General features: G+C 44.2%; 1 protein-coding gene across 3 annotated transcripts in view; it reads left to right on the forward strand.

Moving 5' to 3' along the window:
- The first annotated feature begins 1,716 nt into the window (after positions 1-1,716).
- Positions 1,717-22,421, forward strand: part of LOC102575609 (syntaxin-1B) — a 45,296-nt gene continuing 24,591 nt past the window's right edge. For 2 of the 3 annotated variants that reach the window (XM_006264393.4, XM_019487907.2), the window contains exon 1: positions 1,793-1,913. The gene's annotated coding sequence lies outside the window, so the exon portion shown is untranslated. The other variant, XM_019487908.2, reaches the window with a different exon arrangement.

Consider the following 22,421-nt stretch of genomic DNA (forward strand, 5'->3'; position numbering starts at 1 on the left):
CCTCCAGGACCGTTTCAGGCTGGACATAAGGAAGAACTTCTTTACTGTCCAAGCCCCCAAGGTTTGGAATAGATTGCCACCGGAGGTGGTTCAAGCACCTACTTTGAACACCTTCAAGACACGTTTGGTTGTTTATCTTGCTGGGAGCCTATGATCCCTGCTGACTTCCTGCCCTTGGGGTAGGGGGTTGGACTCGATAATCTTCTAAGGTCCCTTCCAGTCCTAATGTCTATGAAATCAGGCAGATAGGTAGCCACCAAAGCCTCTGCACTATCTCACCAAGGATGTGGAGCCACTGCACTGAGACCCCTTGGGCTATTGGGCAACCTGCAGCCAGGTGTGGCAGGATCTGGCCATGGTTGTCCAGGAACACCTGTCCTGTCCACTGACCAGTGTTCCGAGCAAGAGGGTGTTCAGCATTGATGGTGATGTTGTGACACCCTACTGCACCTCCTTGGATCTTGGTTTGGTGGAGCACCTGATGTTCCTGAAGGTTAACCTCCTGCTGCTGGGGTTCCCCAAGCTCTGCCTGCAGATGGAGTGGGTGCCACGCTCTCCACTCTGCACCGATTTGCTGTTTTTATTTGCTTTCAGAACCTTGAGGTGCACTTTTACAGAAACCTCTATACCTATCTCCTTGAAACTTGGCAGGCTTCATGCCCTCAGAAAGGGCTACCACCCATGCTGTTCTCATCCAAATCTGCAAAGAAATGACAAAGTTACAGGTATTTTACTGATTCCCCATTATAGTCTATGGCCAAATCTCTTAATCAGTGCCAAATCTCCGAATCCAAATTGGCCAAATCGAATCTGGACAGTGATTCGAATCACCAAATTGAATTACTGTCCCTCTGAATCAGCTGAGTCCAAATCTGAAGCAAATACTTTCTGCTTTGCACAGTAAGAAGCTGAGTATAGATGGCACCTTAGTACATTTCAGAGCCGGGCCTGGATTCGGTAACATTTACTGTGACAAACTGGGCCCTGGCTATAATGAATAATCTCCTCAGTTTGAGAAAGTAGACATGTCTATCCATTATTCAGTTAGTAATACTGACAATGCAGGATACCCAGAACTTGCACAAAACAAAATGAGCACCCCAACCTTTAGCTTAAAAGTACAAAATAATCTGTATTGTTATGCGAAACATTAAGGGGCTCATTGATGGGCCCATAACATCTTGAAAAGAAGGCACCAACCTGCCGCAAGTCTGATTGAAAGCTGTGTTTGCACTGACTGCTTTAATCTTAACAATAACAAGTAAGGGTTGGCTCTTTGTCTTATGCTTCATCCCAGACTATTATTGATTAGCTGAATCGTGTCTGTGAGAAAATCATTGATTTACCAGGCAATAACATTCTGAAAGGGCACAGAGATTGGTTAGGTTCATTCTAATTACTTTTTATACACTATAATTTACTCACAATATTGGCAACTCAACACCTTTGCAACACAAAGCTCAGGTAGGTGTTATGCAGACACAAATAAATGCTGTCCACTGAGTTTGTAAACAAGTTCTGTTGGGACTTTGCTTGCAGGTATTTGTGGACCCTGAATGTTAAGGCCCTGATGTGTGATCTAACTCTTCTCAGGCAGATCTAACTCTCTAAAGGAACTCTGCAGGCCTTTAGTGGTTTCATATGGATCAGGTTGCAGGATCCACAATGAATATACATGAGTATTCATGCCTGAAGTGTTTGTGAGCTAATCCACTCAGAACATCGAAACAATACCATGTGGTTTCCCTCTCCATGCACAACTGAACAGAGCACATTTGGGACACTGGTAAGTTTATTGTTCTGGCTGGGTGAATCAGTGCTTCTGGTCATGTCCGCAGACCATCCTTAAAGTGTCGTACCTCCTTCGTGCGAAGAATTACTTCCCAAGACAGGGATTTTGAGAGAGCGTTCAGGTAACTGCCTGGGAGGGTAGAAGGGAGCGGGAGGGGTGGGGGTGACAGCACAGCTTTGGGAGCAGCAACTGCAGGTCTGGGAGCTGCCTCTGGGCCTTCCTGTAGTTACGGATTCTGTTTTGCTCTCTACTGAGCTTGTTTTCATATCATGATTCTTAGCGTTTTGACCGTTTGTGTTGACCCACCAGTAAGTGGACTGAGAGGTACCATTTAATAGTTCTAGAAAGTTGCTTCTAATCAATAAACAGAGGAAAGAAATCTTTGGGGGGAGTGTTTAAGATACATTCATTCACTAGATATGTTGGAATCAGAATTTGCTCCCTGTCCACCATGCAGAAAAAAGTGACTCAATTCAAGTGGTAAATTGTTTGGCATCAATGAATCATTTTGCTTTAGTTTTAAGACTTTATAATACTCATATTCTCATTAAAATAGATGAATGTGTAAAAACATGTTAGCATGGTGAAAAGATCCCGCGCTTGAAAGGAGAGTAAATATTGGATTATGATATTAGGTAACACCTTGATATTATACCACTGAATTTCTACAGGCTGAGGTGTTTTTTCTCAGTCAAAAAATCTTAAGATATTAATGATCTAGTGAGACACATACCATTGATATAGATCCAATGCTGTGTATCGTTTTAATGGTATACATCTGTTGCTAGGGTTCCAGGTCATATGGGAACACTCACTGCAGTGTTTGAGTATGTACTTTTATATATGCATATTACATTTTGAGCATGTGCATCTCTTAGATTCTAATATTTTCTGGGCTGCAGCTGGACACCAGTAATCTTCCCAAATTAAGTCACTTGAAAATTAGTAAACAGGGGATCAGAGACCTTCCAGGAGAACTATTTCCCACTACAATGGTTTTTGGGCGATCCAATATCAGGTGTATAAGTATTCTATAGTAGAGTATTGTCTGTATGAAATATTTTGATAAGATCTCTATTGAGACAGCATGAGGAGCATAGTAAAATCCTTGGAAAAAGACAGCAAGGTTTTACTTTAATCTAGAAAGAAGGAATTGTTCCTTGGCCATGAAAAATGGCTAAATTACCTTGCAAAAACTCAAAAGCCCGCTAATATGACCTGAAATTTTTTTGTGTGTCAGTACAAAATGGGGAGGAGTCTGTGTTGGTGGCTGGAGTAGGAGCTGAGTTAACAGTGACCAACATATTTTTCTGCTGTGATCTGCAGGTCCAGCACAGACCAGGTTAAAGTCAAAGGTTATGTAAACCACAGATCAGTCAGGCTAGAAGCAAGAAGTAGTTCAGTGTCCCTTTGGGTGTGGGCACATGTACATTTGGAGCTGTTTTAAAAGGGCAGCTGCTGATTTGGTGCATGCATCAGATGTTGCCAAGAGTGTACTGAGGTAGGGCAACAGCTGCAGCAACTCTTGGCACTGCTGTTGTAGGGGCACACAAAAATAGCTATGATTGCAGTGGTGCTTGATCATGCCCCACATATTATGTGGCTGGCCCAGGTGTAGAGCTGCTTGGCTTTGCCTCTGGCAGTTATGTTCTAACTAGCCAATTGCCCATCAAGAATGATGGTTGGTCAGGGGCTGGGGTGGAGTGCCACCACCTCCATGCTGCTGCTGTTCTGCCTCTTGCAGGGAGTGGGGTGGGGGGAGCCGAGGCCAGCACTGCTGGCCTCAGCTCCCCCAACCTTTGTCTTGTTCTTGGTGTGGCTTTGGAATCATGGCGGTGCTCCCCCATGCTTGGAGCACTCTGATTGGCTGTTTCCATCGGCCAATCAGAGTGCAAATATAGTGTTACAGTCAGACAGACAACCTTAGGCTTTTATAATATTAGAATAGTTACAACTGGACAAACTGGGAGTGATACAATGTAGCAAACCAGCTCAATTTAACTCTAGATGCAGTAGTGTTAAGTTAGTGTTATGTTAAGTCGGAGCGGTTTTCCTACATCTGTATCATCCCTAGCTAAAACATATAACTAGGGACCTACCTAATTCACAGGGGCTGCCTTCCAATTTCACAGTCTGGGTGCAGTGCCAGTCACCATTTTCACAGTGGAGTTTTTCAGGCCCCCCATGCCTCTGATTGGCTGAGGGGCCCTGGAAGTCCCACCCTTCCTCAGAGATTGAAAGGTCACCACTTGTCAATCTCGAGGAAGGGGTGGGACTTCCAGGGCCTCTAGGCCAATCAGAGGCATAGGGGGCCTGCTGTGTTCCATCCCAAAACCTTCTCCCCTTTTCCCTCTCTTCCTCTCCCCAGTGCTTCAGGATGCCAAGGCTTCCCAGCTCTGTTTTCAGCTCCCTTTTTTTTGTCTCCCACTTTCTGACCTCTTTCCAGCTTTTTCACAGGCCCCATGCTTTTTTGCTCCAAACATACATGTATCCATCCCATTTGTTTACCAAGGAAACAATAAGAAACCACTGTCAAAGCCGATGGGTGGCATGGCAAAGCCTGGTGGCTGATTGCAAATGCAGAGGTTGGAGGCTTGATTTGTTGCTGCCCTGTCTGTGTGTATGTTCAAGGCAAAGAGCCAGGCAGAAGCAGTAGCAATGTGGCCCTGGGAAAAAGCCAAGAGCCAAAGGCCCTACCTACAAAGGGACTTCTCGGGTCACTTGCTTCTTTCAAACCATGGTTGCTGTGAGAAGAGGTGAAATAGAAGGAAATGTTTCTGCTTCCAACTCCCTTTTACACTCTTCAGCCACTCAGCTGAGATGTGGGACCCCTGAGTTCAATGAAAATACTTAATACAACACACTTAAGAATCATTGGATTGATCAAGTGACCATTTGTTTGAGGACAAGAACACGCTGGGATCCTACTGACGACTTGTTGGATGAATTTGCTTCTTAAAAATTATTATATGGGGACTTTGATACCCCTGAAAGAGTGGAAATAAAATAAATTCCACCCTCTTAACTAGAGAGTGGAATTTAAAGCTCTTTGGGATTCAGAGCCCTTCAAATGCACATCTGTGCATACCCTCTGTTATGTGAACCATTTACATAATCAGGTATCCAGGTTGTAGCTGTATTGGTTTAGAGGAAATGGCAATCAGAACTCTACATAGTAGAGATGATATTTTTATTAGACCAACAAGATTTTTGCAAAAAAATGTCTTTAATTGAAAGCTTTCGGGTACAAGCACCCTTCATCAGGCATTGGAGAAAAGATTGTAAAAGTTCTCTTGGGTTGAAATGAAAGTTCACATTTCATAGGATCTTCATGTTTTCCCAAGCAGGAAGCAACTTGTGACCACTGTGTCTTTGTTTCAAGGTAATTTGCATCATCACAGATCCTCACAGGAGGTGAGAGGCTTCATATCAGCTATGAACTGACTGCCCAGAGCAGTTTTTCCATCTATTGACTCCTTTGTGAAATCCTATGAAATATGAACTTTTATTTCTACCCAGGAGAACTTTTACATTTTTTTCTCCAATGCCTGATGAAGGGTGTTTGTGCCCGAAAGCTTGCAATTAAAGAATTATTTTGCAAAAATCTTGTTGGTCTAATAAAAGGTATCTCTACTACGAGTCCTGATTGCCATTTACACAATCATACATGCATACTTTTGCTAACAAACATCTCCTTTTGTATAAAACCCAGGTAAAAATATCCAGTGTTTAGAAGCACTCTGTAGAGAAAATTAGCACTTAGACTGCACAGCGGCTAAGGTTTGCCAAATACTTTCTAAATGCTCATTAATTACAAAACCTCTGTAAGGCAGCTATGTATTATTACATATGTATATTTTGTTATTACCATATTATCCCCTCTTATAAACAGAGAAGTGGGAAACATATGCTAAGTGCCTGGTTTGCAGTTAGGGATACTTTACTCTGGCTAAAGCTTTGTGAGGACCAGCAAACTTGAGCTGAATCAGGTAACAGCAAGTATGTGATGGGTGCTTCTGACACCCTGACAAGCAGAAGCATAACTGGGGGCAGAAGAGAGAAGTGCCAGCCCCAGGCACTGACTTCATGGCTCTGTCAGAATGGCAGCACCCTGGGAAGTCCTTGCTGTGGTGGTAGTGGCAACAGCAACTGGGGGTGGGTAGAATGCACTGTGGTAGCAGCACCCAGTGACTTGGAGTCTTTGAGGCAGGTAAGACCCCCCCTCCCCTCTCCTTCCCTCCCCCCACTACCACCATTCATCCCCTCACCAGCTATAAAACTTGCTAGTTATGCTTCTGGTGCTGAGGTTATATTTTGGGAAGAAAAATAATCACTAAAATATTCTAATAACAAATGCTCCATTATTTGCTGGCCCTTTTTGCTTAAGTCCCCCTTTGTACTATTCCAGTGCCAAGCTAACTCAAGCACTTAACTCTATAGCTAATCAGTTCCTTAGTGCTGTCCTCTGGTTTTTGTTTTCCAAGCTGTCCAGGTATGACAGGGGTGTAACAAGCCAAGATAATTGCTTAGAACAGGGGTGGCCAATCTGTGGCACACATGTTACAAGTGGCACAGGCAGCCTCCATGTAATATGCAGCACACTAGGGAGGGGACAGGCAGTACAGTGGCAGATAGACCAGGGAGCATAAAACAGAGCAGTAGATCAGGCAGAGAGCAGAAAGTTACAGCCAATTGGGGTGGGGAAGGGGATTAGAGTGGCACTCAGGAGGGGAATGAAGCTATTTTGTGGCAAAAAACAGACCCACTTCAATAGAATGTCTTTCTGTGGCTCCAGAGATGTGAGCTGAAACCTTATTCAGTGATGCTGCCAAGGGCTGCCTCTAAGTGAACCAGACTGTACATAGAGTATCGGTCATTCAAACTTTGGAGTCAAAGGCATAGATAAAGACAGCAGCACTTATGTGTCACCACTTATGTGCAGTTGGCTACTGAAACCACTGCACGCTAGCCCAGGTCTGTTCGTTTCTGTACATGGAACACTTCCTTGCAATTCATATGGCTGCACTGCATAGCTAAAGTAATGAGCATTAACAGTACAGATCTCTCTTTTGTTTTTACCTCCGTATGTGCTTCTGTGTAATTAGAGCAATAAGATCTGAAGTGAGTTATTTAATGCTGGTCACTCTGGCAGACTGTGCAGAGGAACTGTGTTAACTTCAAAGTCTCCTTCCAGACATGTAAGTAAAGAACTCCAAGTCCTTGAAAGAGAAAATTAGGCCTGTGTGAAGTGGCAAGTATTGGATTTGGATTTGGCCAATTTGGAGGGACAGTGATTTGATTTGCTTATTTGAGTCACTGTCCCGATTTGATTCGGCTGAATCGGATTCGGTGATTTGACCATAGACTATAATGGGGAATCACTAAAATACCTATAACTTTGTCATATTTTTGCAGATTGGGGTGAGAACAGCAGGGTCGGTAGCCCCTTATGTTGGCATGAAGCCTACCAGGTTTGAAGGAGATAGATGCAGGGGCTTCTGTGAAAGTGCACCTCAAACTGTCTGGACCTGTGCGGATAGGGTGCAGAACTCGTGATCTTGTGCCCACCTACAAATTCATTAGGGGGATGCAGCAAGGGATCAGAGATGCTCTGTTCACCAGGGCACCTCTTGGGGTAACAAGGAACAATGGTCACAAACTGACAGAGAACAGATTTAGGCTAGATATCAGGAAAAAATTCTTCATGGTAAAGGTGGCCAGAATTTGGAATGGGCTTCCAAGGGAGGTGGTGCTCTCCCCTACCTTGGGGGTCTTTAAGAGAAGGCTGGATAGGCATCTGGCTGGGGTCATCTAACCCTAGCACTCTTTCCTGCCTAGGCAGGGGGTTGGACTTGATGATCTGTTGAGGTCCCTTCCGACCCTAGCATCTATGAATCTATAAAAAAGCAAAACTTATGTCACGTGTGTGTTAACTGGGGTTCTGGTTGTAGCTGTGTTGGGCTAAGGAACAGGCAGGCAAGGTTCTTTGAGTAGTTGTGATGTCTTTTATTAGACCAACTGAATAGTTGGAGAAATATATCTTGGCAAGCTTTTGGATTTAGAAGCATCTGCAGTTGGTGTGTGCTCTTCCTGGATGGAATGAATAGTAAAGAAGCCAGAGGCTCATATGTAGGCAAGAAAGCCAGTCAGTGAAAATGTAAATTGAGGCATCAGGGGGTGAGAGACAGGCTGGGGTGGGGGGGGGGTGGAAAGGGATATAGCAGGTAAAAGTGGAGAGGTACCTGGGGAGTCAGATGTCAGGCAGGTTATAGTGTGTCATAAATCCAATGTCTATATTGAGACCGTGAGTTTTTGTATTGAGGAGGTTGATGAAGTGAAGTTTATAGGCTTGTCTGTGAAAAATGTTTTGTAAATTCAAACAAGCACCAAACCTCGCTAACCTCATCACCAGAAGTAAATTTCCCACAGCCCAAAACACACTGAATGGATCCAGACCATGCCATGACAAGACATGCTAAATCTGCCAACATATCTCCAGTACCCCCACAATTATTACACCCCACAACAGAACCATAACCATTCCTGGATCTTACAGCTACACCTCCAGAAACATTATATATCTCATCCAGTGCACCAAATGCTGTGATGGAAAATACGTAGGAGAGACCAGACAACAACTGTGCACCAGAATGAATGCATACCAGAAATCTATTAAAGACAAGAACACCCAATTATCAGTGGGGGCACATTTCTCACAAGAAAAGCACTCTCTCTCCAATCTTTCAGTGCTCATCCTCAAAAGGAATTTACAAAACACTTTCACAGATGAGCCTATGAACTTCTGGTTTCACTGCTGGCTCTGCAATCAGCTGCTGGGGGACCCCCTCCCCCCGTTGGTGGCCAGTCGCCCATGAGCTGGCTGTTCATGGTAGTGATGGCACCATCACTGGGAGCCCTTTCCCCCTCCAAGGTGTCCCTGACTATGAGGTAGAACTTGTGTGCCACACAGCAGATGCCAACAAAGTTGGCATCATGCACCACCTTGACCATATTGGCCCCATTGTCAGAGACCATGAAACTGCAGGTGAGCTTGCCATGCCCAACGAGCCACCCCTTCACCATGTGATTCAAGGCCACCATTATCTCCTTTGCTATGTGGGACTCATCCATCATCTCCACTTAAAGGAGAGCCCATTGACACCCTGGCTGATCGCACGAGTGCTCTGTGAGGGAGAGGTAGACATAATCTCCTCCCTGGCTGCTCCAGATACCGGAGGTGAAGTATAAAGCTACCTGCTGCTTTGCCTTTCACAGCTCCTCCCTCAAGTACTTCCTGCATGCCTCATACAGGGAGGGCACCACTGTCCTGCTAAAGATGGTGCATGCAGGCACTTGGTATGATGGAGTGCCATGAGCCACCTGAACCCTGGATGCTCAACAAAGGAGAAAGGCTGGCCATCCAGAGCAAGTATCTACCCAATGCTTTGGGTGACCTCACTCACCTTGGGAACAAGCCTGCCTTTCCCCCACTGTTCCAGGGTGGCCTGCCTCTGCTTCTTGGGGACAGGGGCTTTGGAGCAAGAGGGAGACTTATTTTTGGCGCTCTGGTGTCCACTGGTGCCAGGCTGAGGAGGAATAAGGGAAAAGGGGTGCTGCCTTCTGAAATATAGCAGCCTCACTGTGGTGGTGAAATGTTTCTTATCCTTGCCCAGGCTGACCATTTTGGCAGTGCTGGCAGGTAGCATACCTGTGATAATCTGCCACCTCAAAAGAATCCCACACTACACTACCCACCTGCTTCTGTGTTGTGGGTAGGGATCCTGACTTATCCCCCTCCTCACCAGGCAGAGGCACAACAACAGGAGGAGCTGAGTCATCTGCCCCCACAACCTCCTCTGAAGTGCCTTCTGGAGAAGGAGACCTGCCTCTAGGGGAACTTTGAGAGGTGTGAGCACAAACTCAGATCCCCCCTCCTACCCAAGAATTTCCTTGGCTATGGCACTCAGGCCTCCTGCTTCCAGACCCAGCTCCTCCTCTGGCACTGGAAGGCTCACATTTGCAACTGAAATTGGAGTGGAGAATGTCATGCTGCTGTTGGTTGTGATTACTGGTGTTACTGGTGGTGCTGCGGATGCAGACACAGCTCCCACTTCCTTGTTCCCACTGGTAGCAGAAGACTCCTCACTGCCAGGAAAGAGGGTGCATCTGTGTTTGGGAAGTGGGTGGAACTTGTAGCTCTCCCTTTGCCTCCTTTCCCTCCCCTGCCAGAAGACCTGGCACTTGCCTTTCCAGTACACTTCATGATGTTTGATGTGCTGCAAAATGTGTGTGTCTGTGTATAATATATGTAATATATGTTTTGCTTTCCTATACAGTGATGACACACTGTCAGGGAAAACACAGATTTCTTTTTGTTGGAGTGGGGGGGAGACAGGCTAACAAGAACCAATAAGAGGATTTGGGGAGAAGAATAAGCTGAAAGGAATGGATAACAATAGGGATTGTAGGCAAGGGTAAATAGGAAACGACTGGATAGAACTTGGTGGCAAGAGACTACAGACTACCAAGCCAGAGCCCTTCAGACGCTGCTGCAAGACAGAGACACCCTGCTCACAAAAGGCGCACAGATGAGTTAACACACAGCCTTATATGTTGTTTCTACGTCCCGCCCCAAGAGCAGTGTGATTGGAAGGGAACTCAGAGAAAAATCACAGTCACTGGCCAGCTACAGATGTCAGTATCAGAGGAGTCTTCCTGCCCTGCCCCCCCAGCCTTTTCCATATATGGAAAATCACCCCATCCCACTCCTTCTTCTCAGTTTCTGTTTCCTGCCTGTCTGCCTTCCAAATCTCTGAGTCTTTTCCAAATTGATTTGGAGGCTTCGATTTGATTCAGAGTTTTTAATGGGTCTCTCGATTCGATCTGGATTAGGAGATTCGGCTGCCAAATCGGGCCAAATCTCCTCCAAATCAAATTTGCTTCTGAAGCTTTGCACAGCCATAGAGAAAATGACATCAGAGTGACAGGAAGCCAGCTGTGGCAAGGCTCAGACACCATTGTCTGCTAAACAGTTCTAGCATATTGGATATGGTGATATTTTTATTGATGATATGGCCTTACTTAGTTGATATATCTCATTATTTTTCATTTTTAGGCAATGCCTCTGTTGTCTTGGTTCCTGCATTTTTAAACATTTTGTCTTAAGGTTAAGGTTAAATTGGATATACAAGTTATTGTGTTTATTAAATGACTAGAAATTTTCATTTTATATCTCTTAATCGTTGTTCTATGAGAATTATGCTGTATGCATCTCTGAAAGAAGATGACTTTTATCTGAAATTTTATAGAAACAAGCTAATTAAAAATGTATTTTATATGTAGCTCCTTTGGAAGAGGGAAATTCAAAATGAGCTCTTTTCTTTTCTTTTCTTTTCTTTTCTTTTCTTTTCTTTTCTTTTCTTTTTTTTTCTGGAAAAAATAAAAAACACAGACATTCCAAATATTTGTTTTTAATTTAACATTCATTTTTATATTGAGTAGCAGTAATGCATAGTATGTGCTACAGCAAATGGTAATAAGTGAAATGTTTTATTTTTTAAATAATTAGGGGAAGCAGTACTTAGCAGGTATTGAAACATATATTCATTTCTGGGACAAAGTGTCTCCTTGTGCTCTAATAAAATGAATTGATAGCTTGTGTGCTGCTATCATTAACATTAGAAGATAATGCAAGATTAATATACAAGTAGGTAAGTTCCGACATAGTTTCCTGAAACATTTGTTGTTTTTTTAGAGTATATTTAAAATTTGTTATTTGTTTCAAATAAGAATGATAAAATGATCATTGAAAACATATTCAATTATTTGGAAATTCTGAGTTTGAGCCAGCTCGAATATATAGTACAGTATTGGAAATATATAAAAGTATATTTATGGTAAAATTATACAAGGGGCCTTAGTTTTGAAGCTTCTTATTTGTATACATGTATAGCATGTTTTTTATTTTTCCAAGAAACATTTTATTGAGTTTGATATTTTGGAATTACTGAGGTGAAATAGTATTGATTTTGTCTAAAAGTAACTGTGATTCTATTGTGGTGAAACATGCATTTCTTGATAATAGGAGAATGAGAAGGCACATGTAAGATATACTCCTTTAATTATTTGTTCCTTTCTCTTGCTTTCATACACTGATGTTGTTTAGCAACTTTTATTGGGGTTTTGAAACAGAGTTTTCTTTTTGTTTTGGGATGTATCCATTTTCATTTCCAAATTGTCTGAGCCTCACCCAAATGGATTGGAAAGTCTAATAGCAGCCAGTTTTCTTTTATTTCCCTAAGGAAGAGGCTGGTGCTGTTTTTTATTACCCAAATGGCAGTGAGAACTGATCAAGGAATTATTTCATAAGGTGCCCATCTGTCACGCTCCTTCCTGGGATATGGTCTAGTGCTTCTGCTTTAAATTTTAGTCCCACTCTATGTCTTTTTCTCTGAGCTGTTTGCCAGACAGAAGGAAACTCCTGGAAATCCATGGATTGTCTAATATTTCTCCTTTCTGGCTCTTAAGAACCACTATTATTAGAGGAAGGAACCTTTTATGTTGTGTGTCATCTTGGAATTGTCTTCTAAGTCACACACAAAGAGTGCAGTAAGTTGCAAAAGTTAAAATAAAGAAGCATTAGGCCCACATTTGAGAGAGATGGGTTCTGACAGCAGGTCAGTGGTACACCTTTGTCTGGGCATGATTATCATAGGAGGAAAAGAGCAATGCTTATAAATGAGTTATGATTGTGATTTGTATTGCATCTGTCCTATTAGAATGATAAAAAAATGTGTTGGGACCTCCACGCGTTGCTTGCAAACTTTTAAAGTTGCTTTCTGTCTGCTTTTTTGATCATTATCTTCAAAACAGAACAAACTTACCATCCACCTCCAAATCCATGGACTTTAACTTGAAGTCCCTCTTTATATAAGAAGGAGTGCTTTAGCACTGTAAAAAATGCTGGGAGGCAAGGGTTTGCTGTTTCTTTCTGGGTATAAATGGCTTTAAAATACTAGATTATTCTAATTAATATTTTAAAAAGTTTAACTGTACATTTTTGATGGTCACTATTAAAAGCAAGCAGTCACCCCATATCAGTATTCATGATATGGATCTTCCCTGTGCACTTAAAAATAGGAAATAGCTACTGTGTATTTGAGTGCATTGTATGGTAACAAATGATAAATAGCATCTGGTGATGGCAGCCACTCTAGGTTGCCAGGCAAGTGCCTTTGCTTTTGCAATTCTGTGTTGTCAACTTGTCAAATATAGAAATAGCAGCATGCTGTTTTCCAAGAACTGGTCAAGTAAATGAGTTAAAAGTGGTCTGCATGAAAGTGGTTATTTTCCCTTAGTTGGTGTAATTCCCATAGTACAACTCTAGTTTTAACATTATGCATGAGATAGGAGTAATGATAAGCATTAGGGCTATGCGAAGCTTCAGTCCCTGTTTCGATTTGGTGGAGATTCAGCCCAATTCAGTAGCCAAATCTCCAAATCTGAATCAAATCAGAGAACCCTTTAATCTTTCCAAATCAAATCGGAACCCTCTTAATCAATTCAGAGAGATTCAGAAAGATTCAGAAATTCGGACATAGACACTGCTTTAAATGTTTCTTCTGTATAGCTCTAGGCAGCAGGGGCTTGTGAGTGCTGCGATGATGGGGCACATGGAATATCCCACACTCAGCAGCAGACGCGGAAGTGGACCAGAAGCACTTCCGGTACACTTTTGGGTCCACTGGGGAGCATACTGGGGAGCCCCCTCCCTACCCCCCGGCTCAGCAACTAGTGCCTCCTAGGTCTGGTGGGTGGCACCCAGGGTCCCTCTGTGGCCGATTGCCAAACCAGGGAGGTGCAGGGCCCTGCCCAGCGCACTCCCTGACAGACCTGGAAATGGACTGGAAGTACTTCTGGTCCACTTCTGGGTTCACTGCTGAGCATGTGGAGGCCCCCCCCCCCTCCCCCACACTCCTGTGGGATGCTCTGTGCGTCCCAGCATCTCAGTGTTCATGAGTCACACCAGCTACCTCAAAGTATGTAGAATAAACTTTTAAAGCTATGTCTGTGTCCAAATTGCTAATTCTCTGAATCAGTATTGAATCTTCAGATTCAGCCAAATCAAATCTGGGACAGTGATCTGAATCAATGAATCAAATCACTGTCCCTGATTCAGGCCTAATCTAAATCCGAATCAAATAGGGCCCAATTCGCACACCCCTAAAATAAACATATCTAATAAACCTGGCCTACTCTACGTGTATATTGAGACTTTCATTAGAAAATAATTTAATCCTGGTACTTTCAGTTGTGCTTTTGAGGTCATCAGGCATTTTTATAATCAGAACAGTATGCAAAGACCCTACATGTTTAAGATTCACAAACTATCTTCCCTACATTGATAGAACTCAGTGACAGCATTCATAGTTTCATAGTTTCATAGTTGGTAGGGTCAGAAGGGACCTGAGCAGATCATCAAGTCCAACGCAGAAGTAGGGGTTGACGTCGTTTACTTAGACTTCAGGAAGGCCGTCAATATGGTATCCCACACCATACTGGTGAACAAGTTAAGAGGCTGTGACTTGGATGACTACACGGTCTGGTGGGTGGCGAATTGACTAGAGGGTCGTACCCAGAGAGTCGTAGTGGATGGGTCGGTATTGACCTGGAAGGGTGTGGGCAGTGGGGTCCCGCAGGGCTTGGTCCTTGGACCGATACTCTTCAATGTCTTCATCAGTGACTTGGACGAGGGAGTGAAGTGTACTCTGTCCAAGTTTGCGGATGACACAAAACTATGGGGACAAGTGGACACACCGGAGGGCACGGAACAACTACAAGCAGACCTGGACAGGTTGGCCATATGGGCAGAAAACAACAGAATGCAATTCAACAAGGAGAAATGCAAAGTGCTGCACCTAGGGAGGAAAAATGTCCAGCATACCTACTGCCTAGGAAATGACCTGCTTGGTGGCACGGAAGCAGAAAGGGATCTTGGAGTCCTGGTAGAAAGACTAAATCCACCACAGCACCTGCATCCAAGGATTATGTGACCTGGTCATAGAAGGCCACCAGGTTGGTTTGACAGGACCTGCCCCTAATGAACCATGTTGGTTACCCCTAAGCATAATCTCCCCTGCTGGTCCCTCGCAGATGTGCTCCTGGATAATTTTTTCAAAGAGATTCCCCAGGACCAAGGTAAGACTAACGGGCCTATCGTTTCCTGGATCCTCCCTCCTCCCTTTTTTGAAAATGGGGACCACATTGCCCCTTTTCCAGTCTTCTGGCACCTGGCCAGAGCACCATGAGTGCTCATAAAGCCATGCCAGGGGCCCTGCAATGACCCCTGCCAATTCCCTCAGCATCCTGGGGTGAATATCATCTGGACCTGCTGATTTAAACATGTCCAGCCCCACCAGACATTCCCTAACTAGGTCCTCTCTGATCCTAGGCCTGGCGGTGCCTCTCCTGAGTCCATCAAGAATCCCAGTAGGGGGGATGTCCTGCTCAGGAAAATGGAGGCAAATAATTTGTTAAAGAGGTCAGCTTTCATCATCTGGTGCAACCACCAGATTGCCAAGCGTGTCCTGCAGGGGCCTCACATTACCCAGTGCCTTCTTTTTACTCCCTGTGTATTTAAAAAAGGACTTCTTGTTATCTTTGATCTGGGTCACTCGTCCTAGTTCTGTCACTGCCTTAGCCTTCCCAACAGCCCCCACTACAGTCTTGAGCAACAGAGGTATAATCCTCCTTGGTGATAGCCCCTCCCTTCCACCATGTATACACCTCCTTTTTAGCTTTCAGACATTCCTGAATGCCTTTGGAGCCATGAGGGCTTTTGAGCACTCTTGCCTCCTTTGATTCGTGTTGGGACTGTCACTCTTTGGGCTTGGAGGATTGTCTCCTTAAGGAACAACCACTTGTCTTGGACTCCCAACTCCATTGAACAACAGCAGTTAAATGATAGACAATAGGCCTCATAAGATGTATATAATCTTTATAGTGTAAGGTTTTTCATTCCTCAGAGACAATATAGCTCTGTTCAACATCCCCGAAGATTTAAAAGCCATGACTACTAAGTTCACAGATTTGACTTTTAAAAGTACATGGTCAAATTCTCTCTTGCACCAGAGCTCCATTGGCTTTCTCCTTTGAAGTCTGCAGATTTTCCCAAGTAACCATCCATAGGTCCACGCTTGTTTCTCTCTTTCAAGTTCCATGTCCTTGCCACACCTAAACGGTCTTGGGAAAAGATATTGAATGTGGCTCCCTAGGAGTCTGTCCCTGGGTCCAATATTGTTTATTATCCCAGTGAATGGCTTGGAGGGCGAGATTGAGTGTACACTTAGCAAATTTGCAAATGACATCACCCTGGGTGAAGCTACAGACATTTTGGAAAATAGGATTAGGATTCTGAATAACATATATAAACTGGAAAGATAATCTGAAATTAATTAAGTGTAATGCATTTAGAATAAGTGCAAAGTTCTGCATTTAGGACAGAACAATCAAATACACAAATACAAATTGGGAAACAATTGGTTCAGCTGTTATATTGACAAAAATGACCTGGGGTCTGTAATGAACTGCAAGCTGAATACAAGTCAATAGTGTGGTCTTGTTGCCAAAAAAAAAAAAAAAGGAATAGCCTTATAGCCTTGTATTAACAGGACTACTGTCTGCAATTCAAGGGATTTTTTTTTTACTCTGTTCATCACTAGTTAGGCCTCACCTGAAATACTATGTCTAGTTTTAGGCACTGCAGTTTTAAAAGACATAGACAAATTGGAAACTGTTCAGTGGGGAGCAAGAAAAATGATTAGAGGTTTAGGAACTATGACATATAAGGCAAGTTTGGAAGAACTGTGCTTTACTTTGGATAAGAGAAAATGGGGGTGGAGTGGGGTAGGGGTGATAAGATAACAGTCTTCAAATACATGAAGGATGGTTATAAAGAGGATGGAGATAGACTATTCTCTTTGGTCATGGAGTACAAGAGAAAGGTATATGGTCTTAAATTGCAACAGGGAAATTTAGGTTGGATGCCAGAAAGAACTACCATATTTACTTGAGTACAAGATGAGGTTATTTTTCCCTCCAGTTGGCATGGAGAAAAAAAGCACCTTGTCTTATAATTACATACAAGGAAATCTCACTAAATACATTGTCTATCATTTAACTGCTGCCAAAAGCAGCATGTCCTTAGCAACAGAAACCAGCTATAGAGTTGTTTAAATGCAGTCAACATTGAGCATGACTATAAAAATGCGTGGCCCACATTGGGCAAACATACTGATGGAAACCTTTTTATTTTTCCTTTGTGGTCCTTAAAAAAAAAGGGACATGTTCCCTCTGCAGGGAACTGGCACCAGGTCTGGAGGCACTGCAATATCAGGCCGGCACTGGGAGGGCCAGAGCCAGCCTTGACACCCTCTTTGATGCCAAAAATTTAATTTATGAGAAAATGTTAAAGTTCAAATGACAAAGTCCAAAGCACAAAGAAATACAGAAAGGTCAGAGTGTGGGGCTTACATAGTAGAGGATGGGGGTAGGGATGGGAATGCAACTAGGTTACAGATGAAACAAGCAGCCAACTAAGCCGAGGGGTTGGGGGAAAGGGGGGAGGGAGTGAGAGAAGTAGCACAATGCTTACAAAGCAGAGAATATATAGGAGATCCTGCAAAACAATACTGCATTGTAATAGGGAGATGGTTTGGGAAATGCATACAGTTACAAATAGCAACATGTGTGATACAATTGTGGGGGTGCAGAAGAGTCCAGGATTAAAAGACTTCGGAGGCAATTCAGTGCAGTGGAGGGTGCGGGGGAGGGCACTCAGGTGGTCCCCTCTGCATCGCTTCTGGTTGGTGGGGTCCATGTATCGGTGCTGTTCCATGATGTGTTCTACATAGATGTCCCTCAACCATCAGATGGTGTCGGACATCATGAGGCGCCATATAAGCTTGGCATAACAGTGGGATATGCAGCAGGCCACAGAACACTTTCATTGCTGGGGTCCCATGTTCTGAGCACCCCAATGATTAGCACCTCAACTAGCACGTCATATCCCTAGCTCCTCAAGGTGTCTGCCAGTGGCTGATACTTCTCTCGCTTCTGTTCGATTGAAGCTTGGCTCCGGTTCTCAAATGGGATGGTGACATCTACTATCACAGTGTGCTTGCTGTCTTTGTCAGTCACAGTAATGTTTGGGCACAGCTGGATCTTGCTGCCTGGGACAGTACGGTCAATGGACATGGCCCCTACTGAGGCCAGGTTGGCCTTGGTCAGTTGGTCCTGGACAATATTGTGGCATAGCTGCCATGCTTTGGTGTGGGATGTTCAGGTGCACAGTACATGGGAGGCTCTCTGCACCAGGCACAGCATCGGCACCTCCTGTCAAAGTTCCCATACCAATGACACCACTGAGCAGAAGACAATTGAGGCGGGGGCAGTGGATGAAGCACCAGTCCACAAAAATATGAAGTTTCATAGATTTCATAGATTTCATAGGCACTAGGGCTGGAAGGGACCCCAGAAGGTCATCGAGTCCAGAGGGCTGGAAGTCAGCAGGGATCATAGGATCCCAGCAAGATGAGCATCCAAATGTGTCTTGAAGGCATTCAAAGTAGGTGCTTGAACCACCTTTGGTGGCAGTCTATTCCAAACCTTGGGGACTCAGACAGTAAAGAAGTTCTTCCTTATGTCCAGCCTGAAATGGTCCTGGAGGAGTTTGTGACCATTCGAGGTTGTAATCCCTTGGGGTGCTCTGGTGAACAAACATTCCCCCAGATCCTGGTGAACACCCCTAATAAACTTATAGGTGGCCACCAGATCACCCCTGAGCCTGTGCTTTTCCACGCTGAAGAGTCCCATGGCTCTCAGCCTCTCTTCATAAGGTCTGTTTTTCTGACCTCTGATCGTGCGCGTGGCTCTCCTCTGCACTCTCTCAAGCTTCTCCACATCCTTTTTGAATTGTGGAGCCCAAAACTGGATGCAGCACTCCAGCTGCGGCCTCACCAAGGCCGAGTACAATGGGAGAATGACATCCTGGGATTTGCTTGAGAAACATCTGTTGATGCAAGCCAGCGTTTTGCTTGCTTTACTAGCTGCAGCATCACATTGAAGGCTCATGTTCATCTTGCGGTCAGTCATGACCCCAAGTGTGTTTCACCCATAGTGCTAGCCAGTGTAGCACTGCTGAGCCTATAAGCATGCTGCAGGTTTTTCCTTCATCATTTGGTGGGGTCTGTTACAGTCTGGTGGTGTCAGTCACAGTTGGGAATAGGGGTCTTCCACTATATGGGAGGTCTCCCATCATCCAGGGGGGTCCCTCATTGTCCGGGGGGGGGGGGTGTCAGTGTCCAAAGGTCACCCTCCGTTGTCTGGAAGGGGTCCTCCTCCTCATCCAGAATAGGTTATTCATGGGGGTCCCTCATCATCTGGAGGGTCCTCTGGTGTCAAGGGGGGCCCATCCAGGTAGGTTATTCTGTTGTTTGGGAGGGTCCCTTGTTATCCGGGAGGTCCTCCTCTGATGTTGGGGGCGGTCCTTCATCATCTGGGGGGGGTCCTTCTCCAATTCCTGGGGGAAGTCCCTCATTGTACAGTGGGGTCCCTCATTTTCCAGGGTCTCCTGACATCTGGAGGGGGGTCTTCCATAGTCTGGGGTCCTTTGCCATTCAGGAGGGTCTCTTATTATCCAGGGCTTTTTTCATCACCAGAGTCTGGGAGTCCTTCTACTTTTGGGGGTCTACCATCTGGGGGTCTGCTGCCATCTTTTGGGGTACCCTAGTGGATCTGGGTTCTGTCAGGGTCTGTGGTTGCTCACCATGTCTGTGCCAGTCTACCTCACTTGGAGGGCTATCCACAGTCTGTGGCCAGTGATTTGGGAATCTCCAGGTCCACAATAATGATGGGAACCTATTACAAGGATATGTTAGTGCAGCCCATTTGAATATGACAAATGGTACTGTCCATTAAGTGCAGTCCTCCTCACCACTGACTCTGTTTCAAGTCATGGTGAGTCATAACATTGCATACAGTTCACCCAGAATCCTTCTGTTGCCCCCTCTCTCAGCCTGCTCAGCCATATGATTAACGTGCCCTCACTCTCTGTGATGAAGGTGGACCAGGTTGCCCTGTGCCTCATCTGCATATGAATTTTTGGCAATAACACCTGGTTCCAGTCATGAGTGGGGACTAATTAGCATATGGATCCTTTGTGGGCGGTATCTGGAGAACACACACATACTGAGCAGTGCTGAGCTGTGAGATCACCCTGACTTGAAATTCAGTTGCCTCTGGTGAGGCCCCACCCAATGAGCTATCTGGTAAGCCACAAGCCATTGCCTTTGGATTAATATCATGCACAGTTTGTATTACCTATGTGTAGGTGCCAAAGTACTGCTCAAAAGTGTGTTTCTGTAGCACCTGTGCTAAAGCTGGCAGCAGTTAAAAAAAGGCAACAAGCATCAATTCTGGCTAAACTAAGTTCATGGGCACTATATGCCATTTGCTACAGCCATGTTTAATTTCAAGGTTACTCTTTTCAAATTTGCTCCTCACTTCCATGTGCTCAGAGTGAAGAGAGGGTGAAAGGGCTGCCAGGGAAAAAAGTTGGGAGGAAGCAGAAAGTAAATGAGTGACCTGGCCCCCCTCCTCCACCACCACTATTTTCCCTGCTGTAGCAGTGGTAGAAGGACAAATTCAAGGCAAACCTACAATAATTAAATTTCGTACCTGGAAAATTATAACAAATTTATTTATTTTCCATATATAGAATCTAAATTTGGGGGGTTGTCTTATAATCAGGGTCATTTTCTATTCAAGTAACTATGGTAATTATGAGGGCTGTTAAGTGTTGGCACAGATTACGTAGAGAGTTGATGGAACCTCCACCCCTAGGCATTTCTTAAGAGCAGGCTAGACAAACACTTGGATGAAATGCGTTAAAGAGGTACCATTCTGTGTTGGCCAGTGGATTGGCTAGATGACCTCCTTATGTCCCTTCCATTTCTATATCTGTATGATTCTAAACCATGACTCACATCCCATAACAACTGGGCCCACCCTTTACCTGATGCTGTTGCTGTGCGTTCTGCCAATGTAGGGAAGACAGTTGTATGAATTTTGAGCACGTAGGGTCTATACATTCTGTTCCAAAAGTCTGGTTTGGCGTAACAAAACCAAAATGAAGTACACTAAGACTGATGTTTCTACTTCCTTTAATTTAAATATCAAATCAGTGCTGTAATTTTAACAAACTTTTGTGCCCAATATATTTTCTGTTCCAAAAGAGAACATCCTAATCCACCAATATATTTTGAATTTAAAAGATAGAGCACCAGCTGCTCAAAATCATTGAATACCACAATGGTCTATGTAGGGGCCTTTCTGAAGCCCTGCTCAATAGCACTATACCAGAATGGAGCCATTGTCTTTTGGATACTGTCTTCGCAGTACTGAGGAAGGAGATAATAAAGCTGACTCATAGTACAAGAAAAACTCCCTCATGAATTGACTAATGCATTGAAATGAACTAGCCTGCACTTTGTAAAATGTACCTCTAATTTATTCTCTTCATTTTCCAGCTTGTTTTTCCCCCCCATCTCATTTTTCATGTTTTCTTATGTTTATTTCCATCCTTTGTATAATATAATTTTTTCTGTAGCAATTTTCATTTTTTATATTCTTTCTATATTGCCACCATATCTGCAGATGTTCAGACCATGACTCACTTGAGTTATATAGTAGGGGGGGAGGAAGGAGGGGGATTAAGAAGCCTTCTCATTACACCCAAACCTTGAAGGGCCAGATCTTTCTTTCCCCATACTGACTAACATCTTCTTCTGTGAGTTGCTCCTATGGTTTAATTGGTGTTATTTATTAAGTACCACTTGGTGCATCTACATATGAAATTAAAGTGATGGAATAAACTATGGTGCACTCTGTGCCAGAGTTAACTGCTCTCAGGTACAGCATTTACACATGCACTTGGGACAGCAGCATTTTCAGTTGGGGTAGAGCAGACCTGAGCTGGCAGCAGGCTTAGGGGGTCAGCCCTGGGCTCAGGGTGATCGCGTTGGGTGCTGTCGGGGCTGGCTGGGGCACAAGAGTTCCCAAAGTGTGGAGCTGTGTGGCTAGGTAGCAGGCAGGGCTCTGGCCCCCTGCTGCCTGGGCTGAGCAGAAACAATTTATATGTGGGTCTGATTTTGTGTGTGTACTTCACCACAGTTAATAACTCTGCTGTACAATAGTACTGTTCTAATACTGGTGCTTGTGTAGACAGTGATGCTTTACTGTGGAGCTAATTACTCAACTCTGCAGTAAGGCACACATGTAGATGTACCCTGTGTGAATGAAAGAGGGAAGGACCTGGCTGTTGGTACACAATAATACACATCCCCAAAACTGACTGCAGATTCTGAATCTGGAGGTTTCATTAAGTGTTCTTTTCAATTCTGATGTAATGTCATGGTGCATCACACAACAGTTTAATGAGATACGTATTCCTACGATCAGGTTGTAGAGTAGAACAACTATTATTGACCATTTGTGTGAACCCCTGAATGGGGTTTGGAGATTCTTTCACTTAATGATTGCCTGTGAATGAAGGGGACTAAACCCAATGGCC

This window comes from Alligator mississippiensis, chromosome 8, assembly GCF_030867095.1.
Source record: "Alligator mississippiensis isolate rAllMis1 chromosome 8, rAllMis1, whole genome shotgun sequence".
Classification (NCBI taxonomy): Eukaryota; Metazoa; Chordata; order Crocodylia; family Alligatoridae; genus Alligator; species Alligator mississippiensis.